The sequence below is a fragment of the Buteo buteo genome, chromosome 21, assembly GCF_964188355.1.
Source record: "Buteo buteo chromosome 21, bButBut1.hap1.1, whole genome shotgun sequence".
Taxonomy (NCBI): Eukaryota; Metazoa; Chordata; class Aves; order Accipitriformes; family Accipitridae; genus Buteo; species Buteo buteo.
The window spans coordinates 20,890,133-20,903,055 of record NC_134191.1 but is presented as its reverse complement, the minus strand read 5'-3'; the positions used below and the strand labels follow the sequence as shown (position 1 = coordinate 20,903,055).

General features: G+C 48.6%; 1 protein-coding gene across 4 annotated transcripts in view; it reads right to left on the bottom strand.

Moving 5' to 3' along the window:
* DAG1 (dystroglycan 1) overlaps positions 1-12,923 on the bottom strand; it is a 54,960-nt gene that overhangs the window by 31,521 nt on the left and 10,516 nt on the right. Inside the window, exon 1 of one of the 4 annotated variants that reach the window (XM_075053131.1) lies at positions 6,563-6,581. The exons of the other annotated variants lie outside the window; for them this stretch is intronic. The gene's annotated coding sequence lies outside the window, so the exon portion shown is untranslated. Of the gene's footprint in view, positions 1-6,562; positions 6,582-12,923 lie in introns of those variants that run through there. 4 annotated transcript variants of the gene reach the window in all.

Below are 12,923 nucleotides of genomic sequence, written 5' to 3'. Positions count from 1 at the left end.
TCTGAAACACTTCCCAGAAAAACCGGATGGCTCATTGCTATCAAACAGCATCGGAGAACATAAACTATTTAGCGAGAGCATAAGAGCTGTATGAAGAGAGATGCTCAAGCGCCACAAGAAAAATGCAGTCTTGGAGTTGCAGAGAGGCCGTTAAGCTCTGAAGGTGTGTTCAGCTTGCCTTCGCTTTACAGCGCTGCCGCAGATGCAGGGAAACAATTAAACTGCTTATCACAGTATGTCCCATTCAGCCTCCAGAGCGGGAGAGCAATTCCAATCCCCAGGTGGCAAGCGCAGCAATTAGGTACCCAATTACGTGCACCAAAGCTTTGCTTTGCTTATGTTATTTTACTTCAATGGTTATATAGTATTTCCTTGGCTTACTGTCATTAAAAGATTGTAGGTTCAGTGACGACCTGTAGGGTCTCAGCTGAGATCAGGCTGGTCCCGCAGGACTAAGCTGCACATTGTACCACATTTGGAGGATGCAGAATGGTCCAGATGTGGGCAGGTGACTTAAAAGTCATTCAGCAGAGCCAGTCGCAAAGCCTGGCCACATCCGCTGTATCCTCACCTGGAGGGGCTAGGCTTAAAGTTTAAAAATAAAAAAAAAGTTACACTGCAGCCAGGGTTGTTAATCTCCAGCTCCACAACAGGCCCTCTGAAGAGCAACTCTGCATTGGCACTTGATCCTCTTCTGGGCTTAATAACGGGTTGTAGGGGAAAAATGTGGGTTTAGCAGCTCAGTCTATCCCTTATAAAGCAGAGAAGCTATGCCAAAAATAACCTGGCTTACTAGTTACGGTCACCAAGCACTCACTCACCAGGTCTCTGATCAGGGACCACAACACTCTCTGCACCACAGCATCACCACCATCACACCAGCTTTGTGTTGGACAGGAGAAGATGCCCTCCCCACCACCACAAAGGTGTTTCACATAAAGCAGTTTGCGTTTTTTAAAACGGTAGATAGCATAGCCAGGACTCATTCGTCAGCCTCCCCAAAGGAAGCATTTTCTTCCAGCTCAGACAAGGTCTCCAGTGCAGTTTTGCTGAGTCTTCAACGTTTCTGCTGGAGAGGCTGGACTCCTCAGGCAGTTTTGTACCTGCCACTTCTCAGAGCCATCTATGACAACAGCTACAACAGCTGGTCAGCAGCTGTAGCGAGAAGCACACTATAATGATCAAGAATGATGCAGTTTTGGGACTTCTCAAATATAATCATAACCTCAGTGTTGTCCTCCAAAGGCCTTCACTATCCCATTGCAGCAAAGTTCAGAGCAAGCAAAACCAGGTTACAGAATTGAAGCACCTTCCACAAAAAACAGGAAAAAAAAGCTTTTGAATGTAACAGCGGTGCCTCCCACCGCAGGGCAGCAGCAGAAGACAGACTGCCTCTCATTTATTCCTCAAGACCTTATGCCAGCTGGGAACTTTGCTCATCGCTGTAGGCTGAGCCTAACCCACTCCCTGCTCTCCCAACAGCATATGATGCTGCTCTAGGTAACACAGACAATACCTAAAACCTCAAGGTTGCAAATAACGAGTTAAAGTCAGAATACCTGAGAATTAAGGTTGTCCATGAGCTGGTCACAGCAAGCACCAAAATTCACTCCTATTCTCCACCCCTACTCCAGCTTTTTATTCTCCTGCCCTTTGAGACAGGCAAGCCCTGCAGCCATCCACGGCTGTCAGCAACCAGCCCAGGAGAGACAGGGTCCTGCTCCCAGTGCTGGGGACCGCCGGTGGCAGCACCTCCCTCCCAGCCCCAGCACTGATTCAGCCCCCTGGGCCCCGGGCTGGAGGAGGCCCTGTATGGGCAGGATCTTTGAAAACCTTAACTTGGCAGATCAAGTCTACAAAGCACTGGTGAACGGGGAGCCTTTCAGACGCCTGTAACCTGATAAGATACATAAGATACGGGGCATTTTTGCTGGGAAAGGAGATGGCACATCCCTTGCAATGGGGGGGGCGCAGCCTTCCAGCCATTATGCCAGACCAAGTACCCCTCAATGCAAGCAGTTAGGTTCTGTTTGGTTTTTTTAAAAATAGTGACAACCTAAAGCTTTTTTATCCTTTAACTCTTGGAAATGGCTGAACAGCTTTTGCTGAAAACCTGAAACAAAGCCTGAGGCAGGGACACAGCATGGGAAATTCCAAGGTGAGCAATTAAGTTCAAGAGCTAAATGCAACTCCACCATCAGACAGTCTCTGCAGCAGGTGGTGTGACCGGTGTCACTAAGACACTCACTGCTCCTCCACGCAGGCCTGCGGAGGGAAAAACTGCCACAGCAGCTAAAGCAGGCTACCCCACACCCAGAGTTTTAGACTGAATCCACTCCAAACAGGAATGAATTCGGGAAAGTCCTGCAAGAGGGAGCGCTGGCCAAATCACTGCAACTGGGAGGCAACTTCTCGGGAATGTGCTAAGGGGCTTACAGCATCTGGACGTGCGTGCTCCCTGGTTACTGCCGCTACGCCCTGCTCCGTCCCAGCCTCTGCTTGATAATTCCCCTTGAAGGCAGCTCCATGGGAACATTACTCACCGGCTGACCCGCCTGCAGTAGTGAGCCAGGCAGGACTCCAGAGCTGCGCACAGGGCAGCGGGAGCGGAGCAGCAGGGCGCAGTCCGGATGCTGGCCTCCAACCCAGTCCATGGGCGAGGTGCTACGCAGAATGCAGTTAGGTAGCAATGCAAATAGCACTGTGATTAGCATCACTGCTTAAATTGCTGCCTTTGCTCTAGAATCTAAACTACTTTAAAACCTGAAGGAAGCGCCTCCCAAATACAAGCCCTGTTTAGGCAAGGTGGTGCTGTCTGAACAGAGTTTGAAAATACCATTTTGCTGCTGCAAAAAGTTATGTTCCCGAGGTCTTCATTCTGTGCTGTAGCACTGCCTTGCTGCTCCCTTCTTCTCGCTGCTTTTCTTCCTCAGAAAAGCTATTTCTTTCTTACGCTGCTCTTTCACAAAAACAAGAAACAATCTGAAGAAAAACTGATAAAAGGACTTGGGGTAAATGTGCCTTCATTTTTTTTAAAGATATCAACTATCTACATCAGCAGTGTCCCTATAAAGGCAAATCACTGAGACTGGAGATAGGTGCCCTGAAGCACTGCAGGCAACAGCATTATCCAGCCCAGCTGAAGTAGCCCAGCAAAACACCCCACGAGTCATTGAAGGAGAGGTCTAATCACATCACCTACAAGTCCATAGCTTATTCTGGGTTTTGGAAGAACCAGCACACAGAACTGGAGTAGATCCAAAGCACTGAGGCATCACGTATTGTGACACAAGCACATCAACCAGAATGAAAGCTTGAAGGCTGGGAAAAACATCCATAATGTCATTTGTGACAGGAGGTTTGCTCTGCTTGTAACATACACTGCCAACACACCCAGGAAAGCTGTTCAGAGATCAACAGACAAAGGCTTTTCACCATTCAGCCTGTTATTTCATGTAAATTGGGTTGTCCTACCAGAAAAAGGCATCTCCATATGAAGTGCAAGGTGCTCAAAAAACCAGGAGCAGCCACAGCAAAAAACAAGTTCAAGAAGTACTCACACCGAGGCTGGATCCCTTCATCTCCCCCCTGCCCCCCCACCACCGTGACCAGAGGGTCCTGCTCCCCTATCTACAGGTGCAGTTCTGCAATCCAGAGCCACACAGTCTTCCCACTTGTCAATGCAGGTGATCTCCTCAAAGTATCACCACCTTAAAACAGGGTTTTGTCCACTGAAATAACTCCAGACTCCTCTGAGATATGAAGTCATGTTTTGAAAAGCAACAGTGCAGCAAATTCAATTAACTAATCAAGTCTGCCTTCTACTTGGGCAACCTGGAAGCAAGATTTCCCAAAGCCCAGCCCCAAGATGTAGCATGTTATCTGCCAGGTACGCTGCTGTGACCCTTCCAGTGTGATCTAGAGGGTCTGCCTCCACCCCCCCTTCTTCTGGCCTCCTGGAGCAGGGAGTCCTGCACAGAGCATGCCATGCCCCAGAAAAAAACGGGAAAACTACCCCGCTCTTCTCTTGAACCCTGATACAGGCTGGAGGGGGTTGGAGAAGACACGCGCAAATCAAGCCAGAGGCAAACAGTAGCTCTTTAGAGGAATAAACCACTCGTCAGCCTGTCGTGATTGATAAGTACATCTGCCAGTCCCCACCTGCTGTTCACATTCCTGGCATTTTTTTCTGCAGCATTTTCTCCCTGAGAAGGGACCGGCTGCTTATCAACTGCTGCAGAGGAGATTTAAAAGAAGGGAAGCAGGCCCCAGCTTAAACAAAACGAAGGGATTTCAGGCCCCGAGCATGCCAAAGACAGTCTTCTTGCATAAGATCGGGGAACCTACTGAAGGGGTTTATTCCAGGAGCCCTCACAGGTTCAGGAATGGTAATGAGCATTAAGTGCTCCCCTTTGGTCATTCCTGCCATCATACCTCTTTTAAATTCCTGGCAGATAAAGCAGGGGGCTCCAGAAAAGTCTCTGTAGCCTCCAGCCACTCACACCAAAGTAATTTTCTGCACCGGTCAACCACCCCCTAGAAAATAAAGGACATAAGGGTGAAAACACACCAGCCTCTCCAAAAGGGTGAAGGCTTCACTGCCTTCCCCACAGCGGAGGGCTGATGAGCACAGACAGCTGGGAGGCTGGGCAGGACAGCTGTTCGGAGCAGCAACAGATATTTCTGGGAGTGAAGAAGCAGGAGTTTAGTTCTGGTTTTTAGCCCTGGACATGGGCTGGAAGTTCCTCCTTTTCTTCAAGTTAGTTTTAACACAGCAAGAAGGTGAAGGAAAATAAACCAGTACAATTATAGCGGAGCCTCGAAGCAGAGGAGTGGAATATTAGCCTGCCTGTTGTCAGAAGAGGAAAAAGCTCCGAGAGGCTATCGAGCTCACTGTCTTTAAGATCCCAACCTCTCTGTCAAACTAGATCAAAATCAGCTACTAGGATCAAATTTATTAGAGCGCATACCCATACTGAAATCCTATCAGCCTGGCTGCTGCAGGGAGCCAAGGCAAAGCAGGGTTTCTGGAGTTCGGGTGGCCCAGCGCCCATCTAAAAGTGCCACCCTTTCACAGAAAGATGAACACACACAACTGCAAACAAATCTATGAGTTTTTGCTTATTTGCAGTCTTTGGGGAAGGAGGGAGGCAGCAGGAAATAAGCACAGCTTTCCCCACACCTGGAAGAGGAGTAAAATGCAAACCAGGTTTTTATTTCAGACCACAGCGATTATGTCCATCAACAGGCAGCACCGCTCCTTAAGGCGGACAGCATAGCAGTGCCTTTATAAACCAAGGTGGATGCAATACACAATCTGACTTATTCTGGACGGTCCTGGGGAAGAGCCCAGCACGAAGAGCTGTGGCTCAGCAAGCAGGACACCCCAAACACCATGAGCACTGGTCAGCCACCCCTCTTTGCAGAGCAGCTTCCTGACCAGTTTTTGAGGGTATTTCCCAAGGCTGCCACACTCGGTCTTACAAAAGAGCCAAAAGTTAGCAGCAGCAAGGGGAAGGGGAGGGCAAGCCAGGTGTGAGCAGCATTTGATTAGCTGGCTAATGGGTGCAGCTGTCCTCCGGTTTTACGGCTCTTGGAGGAAATTTAAACAGGAACTTTCTATAAATTAACTGCCCATAAAACAAGCATGTTTTCTCAACGCACCAGAAGGTCGGGAGAGGTCTGCTCAGCCCCCCATTCCCAGGACACGGCAAACAGCCTCCGCAGTCACAGTTTCTGCTTCTGAACCATGAGAATGCAGATTTAGCCCGTGTAGTAGTAAGCTGGTGAGAGCACACTCGCAAAGCCATCAAAGTCATTCTCCATTCACAGCAAACGAATAATATATGTTTCCCCTAAAATCCCCAATGCAATCCAGATGTCTAAGTAGTCTTTGTCCCAGAAAGCAAACTATACAACCGCCTCGGAAAGACAGCCACAGCTCCACTTGCCAAAGTCCTCACAAGGCTGTTAATTCTGCAGGAGCAACAAACACATTGATTTCAACTCCTCCCAGGTCTGGAAGCTGCAGGTGATAAGGTGGTTATAGACACTGTCCCCAACCCTTCTGGCTTCCTTGAGAGGATTATTTAAGAGGTAAGAGTTGCCTGTTAGGGATATTCGGCTGCTAAAAACGCACCTGACAGGTCCCCAGTTTTGAGGGAATGAGGAGCATGGGAAAAGTCAGGGTGAAGCCAGTGCAGGCAACACAGGAAATAAAAGAAACAAAACAAATTGCTTAGGATGCATTAGGAGGACCAGAGCGTGTCATGGGGTGCTCATTCCCTGCGGCCACTCTGAGCCGTGGGAGCAAAGCCCCTGGCAGCAAGGACCCCAGGAAGGGCCGTTTCACCAGGGGACAGGCTGGCTGGTCACAGAAAAGGAGGAGCAAGTCATTTGGCCAAAGGGCCAAATTCCTCCAGCAGCACAAGGGGGGCAAGTCTGCAGCTGCACCTGTCCTGGGGTAAGGGACCTTCACCAGCCGGGGAAGGGGCTCGCAGCCCCCCGGGCAGCCTCCCCAGCACCCTGCTGTGGGACCGTCCGGGCAAGAGCAGCGGGTTACCTGTGCTGGGGGGGTTCAGCGCGGAGCCCTCCCGGCACACCAGCTCGCCCAGTCTGCGGGCAGCAGCCTAGGAGCACAGCACACCAGGGAAAAGCTGTCCAAAACACCTATGGAAAGGTTTGGAAGAGTTGAGAATAGAGTTTGGGAAACAAACACTGACCAGCCATACAACTCTTCCAGGGATATTTTAAGCATTAGTATAGTTGCATTCCAGTCCCCAAGTATATTTTCTATAAATATTTTAAGTCACTTTGTTTCAAAACTTACTATATCAGTCAAGTACAGTGCAATGCTTCAAATTTTAGACCTGCAGGTTGCCAGCCAAATTTGCTGCCGATTTTTAAAACTGTGCCGTGTTACCTAGGGTAGAACACCAGATCATCTCTGGGTTTTTTTCAGGTGCTTTTCTACAAAGACATTTATTCTGTGTTATAACATTAGGTCTCTACCGATACATCAAGCCTTGTGGATTAACACATCTTTATTCACAAACCAATAACAGCGGTTTCATTTTCAAATCTACCATTTTTTTTCCTTTTTTACAGGCCAATAAGCAAAAGAAAATACACCAGCAATTCTGCATGCAAAGTAACTCTCTCTAGAACTAGGTATTTTTGTCATTGACAAAGCCACAGTACATACAACTGGCAGCAATTTCTGGGAGCTCCGCTTGAGCAGTGCGCAAGGCTGCCAGGACCGAAGTACTGCACGTAACAAGCCAACTACACCACAGACATGCCAAAGCTCCCCAAAGGCCCTTCTCCTCTAAAGTCATGGCAAAGCAGCGTGCAGGGGGAAAACGGATCATCCTGCATCCTAACCTGGGTACCCTACCTGCATATAGGTCTAGAGCCATACACTTCTTCAACCCAAACACACTGCATTCACAATGATACCTAACCTTCTCACCTGACAGGCAAAAAGGGAAACCCAGACACGGCAGTCATAGTTTTGGAAGGTCCAAAGCACTAGCAAACAGGAGGGTACTGCTAAGGGCAGATCCTGCGACCCAGCTCTGCTGGTCACTCTGCCACTTCAAGCTCCCATCCCATCAGGGATACGGGTTCTTGTGCACCAGAGATACCGACAAAACACAGCTTAACCTTCAGAGCATAGATTTCCACCAGCGCTTTACCGTACACAAATATTAATATTCGCAAATGAATCCAGGCCTGCTTGATCCAAAAAACACACAGCTGTGGCCAAGCATGTGTTTTCTTTGGAGAACAGACCAGACACTCCGAGCCTGGTTGCCTTACCCATTTTTGAAAGACAGATTTAAGTCAACCAAACAGATACCAACCAACCTGAAATACCAACCCTCACCACAAAGCCTCCTGCTCCTCAAGCTCTTGGTTGCTACTGAAAGGGGGGAAAACACTCCCAAGGTACTACAGTCATCTCTACCAGCCCTGCCAGGGAGATGGGGAGAGGGCATGCCTGCTGGGTCAGGTACGTGGGGCAGGTAGCTGCCTGCCAGCGTTCCTCACGAGTTATCAGCTAAATCAGGTTAGAGCTCCGTGACCGTTCGGCAGGAACGGGACTAGATGACCCCTCTATCTCCTTTCCCATCCTTACAGCTTAGGCTGTAAATTCTTCAGGGACAGCTACAAGCAGGAGGTCCTGGCAGAGCACTGCTAGCTACAGCTAGCTGGGACCTCTGCAGGGAGCCACGGCAGCGGTTCCAAAAGCTCCAGGGTAAGGATGCTGGGTAAACCTAGAAACTGTGAAAAATGTTAATGTGTTGTACTGGTATGCAGACTGCACTTAAGAAATTGCTTAATTGGACACAGGTAGAAGAATCAAGGCTAAAGTGGAATGATTTGTCTTAGGGAAATTTGTCTTAGGTGTAGGGTACCCAACATGCACCACATAACTGTAGGGGAGCTTTGGGATGTGGGGACTTGCAAGGCCACCTGTACCAAGATGACCATAGCAGTGACACAGCCATATAAGGTTGAGATTGCCTAAGTAACAGGAATGCCAGATTTGGGTATGGATGTAGCAGGGTTGAAACCGGTCAGCAAAAAGTAGTAGGGGGCTGTTATGTGAGAGTCTGGGCAGAGAAAGGGAGGGACGGGAGCAATGAAGAGATGGGTCCTGAAATAGAGAAAAAAAATTATGGAGAATAACATGTAATATAAAGAACAAAGGAGGGTCAATCTTCCTGTGGTAGGAGCAGGGGCACCTAGGGACAGCCACAACCCCAATGTGCAGACTGAAACACCCTGGGATGCCAAGAAACCCCCCTCCCCCAGACAACCTGCTGGACTCTCCACCCAGTCTGTGTCCAAAAGACTTGCCATAGGAGGGCAAACTGGGACAGACTTGCACCCTTACACAAAGTGGCATGGGAGGGAAGGGCGATGGATTTACAATTTGGTAGTAGTGCAATTTGTCAGATTTAGCAGTAATAATTACCAGCTTTAGAGGTACAAGTGTGTAAAATGCTCTAACTGTAAACTACTATCAGCAGTGTTTACTAGTGAATCAATTAAATAGTCAATAACTTGACTAGTTTCTCAGTAGGGTATTGCTTCATAATAACCATCATAGCCTCTCAGATCAGCTACGCCTCCAGCCTGCACCCCAGAGGGGCTGGGATCAGACCAGGGGCTCAGCTGGGATGTCCCAGCCTGGAGGTCCGGGCTAGCTGCTGTCTAGGTATCTCAGTTAAGCAAAGGAGCTTGGTTAAGCCTGTGTGGGCAGATGCAATCTTGGCTGCTTGTCTTACGTGTTTGTACAATGCCTGATACGAAAAGCCTGTGACCCACCACTGAAAATCGTGCATGCCACCACCACAGTGTGAACGCACCATTGGCCACACTTTTAATAGCTTCTAATAATAAACCAGGATAAAGAGCTTAAAAGTTTGAGGTGCCTGTGTAAAGCACACCTGCAATTAAAAGGACACTCCTCAACCCCACCACGTCAGCAAGACCAAAGGCCAGGCCACGTAGGGCCAGGGATGGGACCCACCTCGGGTCCTCCCACTCTTCGAGAGGGCTGACCTAAATCCTCCCTCTTTCAGACTCCAGTGGCAGGAGGAAAATGAGCTGGTCTCATTAATTTCACCTCCCACTGCCTGGTGAACTTTTCTGCAGGAAAAAAAAAAAAAAAAAATTCAAAGCTATGCTGGCAACCTGAATCTTCTCTGGAGCAGGAGGAGGCAAGCGACCTGCTGCAGCGTCACTCACCTAATGGCCAAGCTCTGCTTCCAGAGCTCCTCAAGTTATTCAGCTGGGGACTTTTTAAAAATCCAGTTAGGACACCCAGCAAGGCAATGGTTTCTCTGCAGGGCCGTTTATGCAATAGAAGGGCAAGTAGTCCATCGTCAGCTGGTGGCTCAGCAAAGTCTCCTCTGATATGCAGGCGAACCCAAGACTGGCACACTGCACGACAGGCGACACCACCAACTCCTCCCTGCAGCTTCCTCAGAGCCTCGCCAGAGCCAAGTACACCGGGACACCCTATTTTCCTGTGATTTCCAGAGTTCAAATTTATTTTTTAATCTGATAGTAACAGTAGAAGACTATAAAAAACCCCACACTGGCCTGAGCGGCTCCAGAGTCTAAAATAAACATGCCAAGCCCTATTTGTGATGGAGTAAAAATAGCTTGTTTCTCATCCCTTCCCAGGACCTCTGCTTCGTATACAAAAGCTTCACAGGTTAACTATAAAAATACCAGGCGTGCAAGGAATGTCTTGATTTGAGCTTTGCACTGTTTGAAGGAGTTCAGAAACCCACCTCGGCCCCGCAGCAAAGGGACACACCCTCAGAGCTCATATCCCACCCAGGGCTAAAGGCCAGGTGCTGTCAATTCCCTTTAATAGAAACTACCATCCTTCAAAAAAAAAAAAAGGAAAAACACTTCACTGGAATTACATCTTGTACTCTTTCTTGGCTGGATATTTTTTAAATGACACTTATTCCAGAGAGCGTTAACTATGAAATCTAGTGCAAAGCTGTGCTGCAGCCAGGACGGGCTCCCCAGGAAGTAGAACGAGCACATTCAGCGTCTGCATCAAAAGGAGAAGAGAGACTGAGACCAGTCTGGCTCACTGTAAGAAACATCACTTCCTTGCAAGTTTTGCTAAATTAACTTTTTTTCCAAGGCTTAAATGTATCACACCTGGCACCTACGATGCTCAGGCGTGAAGAGAACAGAAAAACAAGACCTAGGAGAGCAGCACCACAGGAAAGATGTCACGAAGCAAAGTTTAATCATTACATCATTTCTAAAGACAGATCAGCCGGACCCACAAGCAAGCACCAACCTATCTATGACTTGGGCTTAAAAAAGGACCAGAGGAGAATCCGCAGTGCATCTGAAACCTGCTGGTATTTATATAGGCACTAAAAGACACCCGGGGGAAAACGCCAGGCGTACGCGTCCCCAGCCCCACAGGCAAAGCTCGCAGGAGCCACCGGCCCCAGGAGCCTTCCCAGAAATGGCCGGCGGCCGGCACATCTCCCTACAAGGCAGTCCTGACAGCGGCACATGCAGCCGTCCATCTGCTGCCGCGCTCTCCCACCTCGCCGCAGCCCGAGAGCACGCATCGGGCTTTAACCCGCCCCAGACAACACATGGCAGGCACTGGATTTGTGGCACCCCCAGAGACCACCTTCACCAGCACACCCACCTACAAACACCGCACTCCAGCGCCGGCTCCGCGTTTCGCCATTAAAATTCATCTCCAGAAACCTGGGCTCAAATTGAGGCGGCATAAATTAAGCAGCGATTTGGGGCTTTGGGTGAGAGACAGCGACATCTCAGAAGAGCACTTAGCACAGCCACACTCATTTTAGGTGACAGGGACAAGAAAAACAAATTTGCTTGCTAAATACACATTTAGTTTAGCTGGTCATTTTTAAAAGCTCAACATTTATATTTTAGATTATGTTCTTAAATATGCCCACATCACATTGAAGGCTAGCATCTAGTGAGATCTGTTACACAGGTCACTAAAGTTTCCTCCTCTTGATTAAAGTCGATCTTGTACATTGTCTTGAGTCAAAGGGTTCAAGAGATGGGAAAGCCATAGTCCAGCCCCCAGCTACTTCTTCCCATTATTAAGCATCCTAGTAAATGAGAAAAAAGTGCACCTTTTCCAGCTTTTACTTTGTGTGGCTTCCTCCTTCTCTTGTTATACACAGACTTTCATCATTTATGGTCAAACCATTTCCGAGAACAAGGAGAGTGATCCAGCACTTTCCAGCTCTCTTGTCCCACCTGCCTACACATTATCACTGAAGAATCACCTCACCAGATGCTTCAAGGTAAAAATCACAGCTTGTCTTATTTACATTAATATTTTGTGTTAGCTGTTACATAAATACTGCTGCTCTTAAAGGAGGCTTCTCTCAAGTCCCCTGCTCTCCTCACCTGGCATCGCTTCCCATTCTTTTAGCTTATTCTGAAAGGGCAGGACTCCTGGAAATAACTTTTCTTCTTATCTGGTAGGCACTGGTCTAACAGTCCAGCCACCAAACAAGTACCAAATAACTGTGACCACCAATAATCTCACCCCATATGTGCAACCCAGGATTTCAGCTCATAGTTCCACCCCCCAATGCATGCATTACAGCAATTCTCCCGTCCGTGACACACATTTGCATCATGCTTCCTTCCTACTCCTGTGCACTTTTCCTCCTATTCAATGGCCCACAAAGGTGTCAAGAGATCACGCAACACGTGCCCATGAGCAGCACGCATTCTCCCATGTTGGCAAAGACTTGGAAATTCAGTGTTTTGTAGAGAAAGGAATGGCTGAACCTTCTCCCTGGCTCTTCCTCACAAGGCACACATGCCCTGGCCTGCTTGAAGGCCCACAGCAGCATCATGGCCAGCTTCATAGTCCTTTCAAGCTGGTGTTACTTCCAGAGGAAGCATTTCCACCTCTCCCATCCCACCTCTCTCTCCCCTTTGTGCTGGTACAAGTGTTACAGCCGCACAGAAGTGGATGGGGGAGCTGACACACATTAAAGAAACCCAGCAAGAGACAAACAAGAGGCCAGTTTCCATCTGGCTCAGCTTCCTGGCTGGATGCGGGGTCTGCAAGACCACTTCCCTTTTCCCTTGCACAAGTGAAAGGCAGGACCTCTCCTGCCAGCAGCACCAGCTCAAACAACCAAGAAGCTGAGCACGCCAAGTTTGGACACTGTAAAAAACTGTGCTGTGCAAGAGCACTGAGAAAGTCACCAAGGAAAACCCAAACAATTCCAAAAGATAAAGAGAAAAAGAAATTAAACTGGTTTCAGCTGGACATCTCCCATTCATTTCCCACTATTGTCCTAAGCAGCATCTAAGCAGCACATACTGACAGCAAGGGCCACCTCCCACAGCCAGCTGCATCCTGG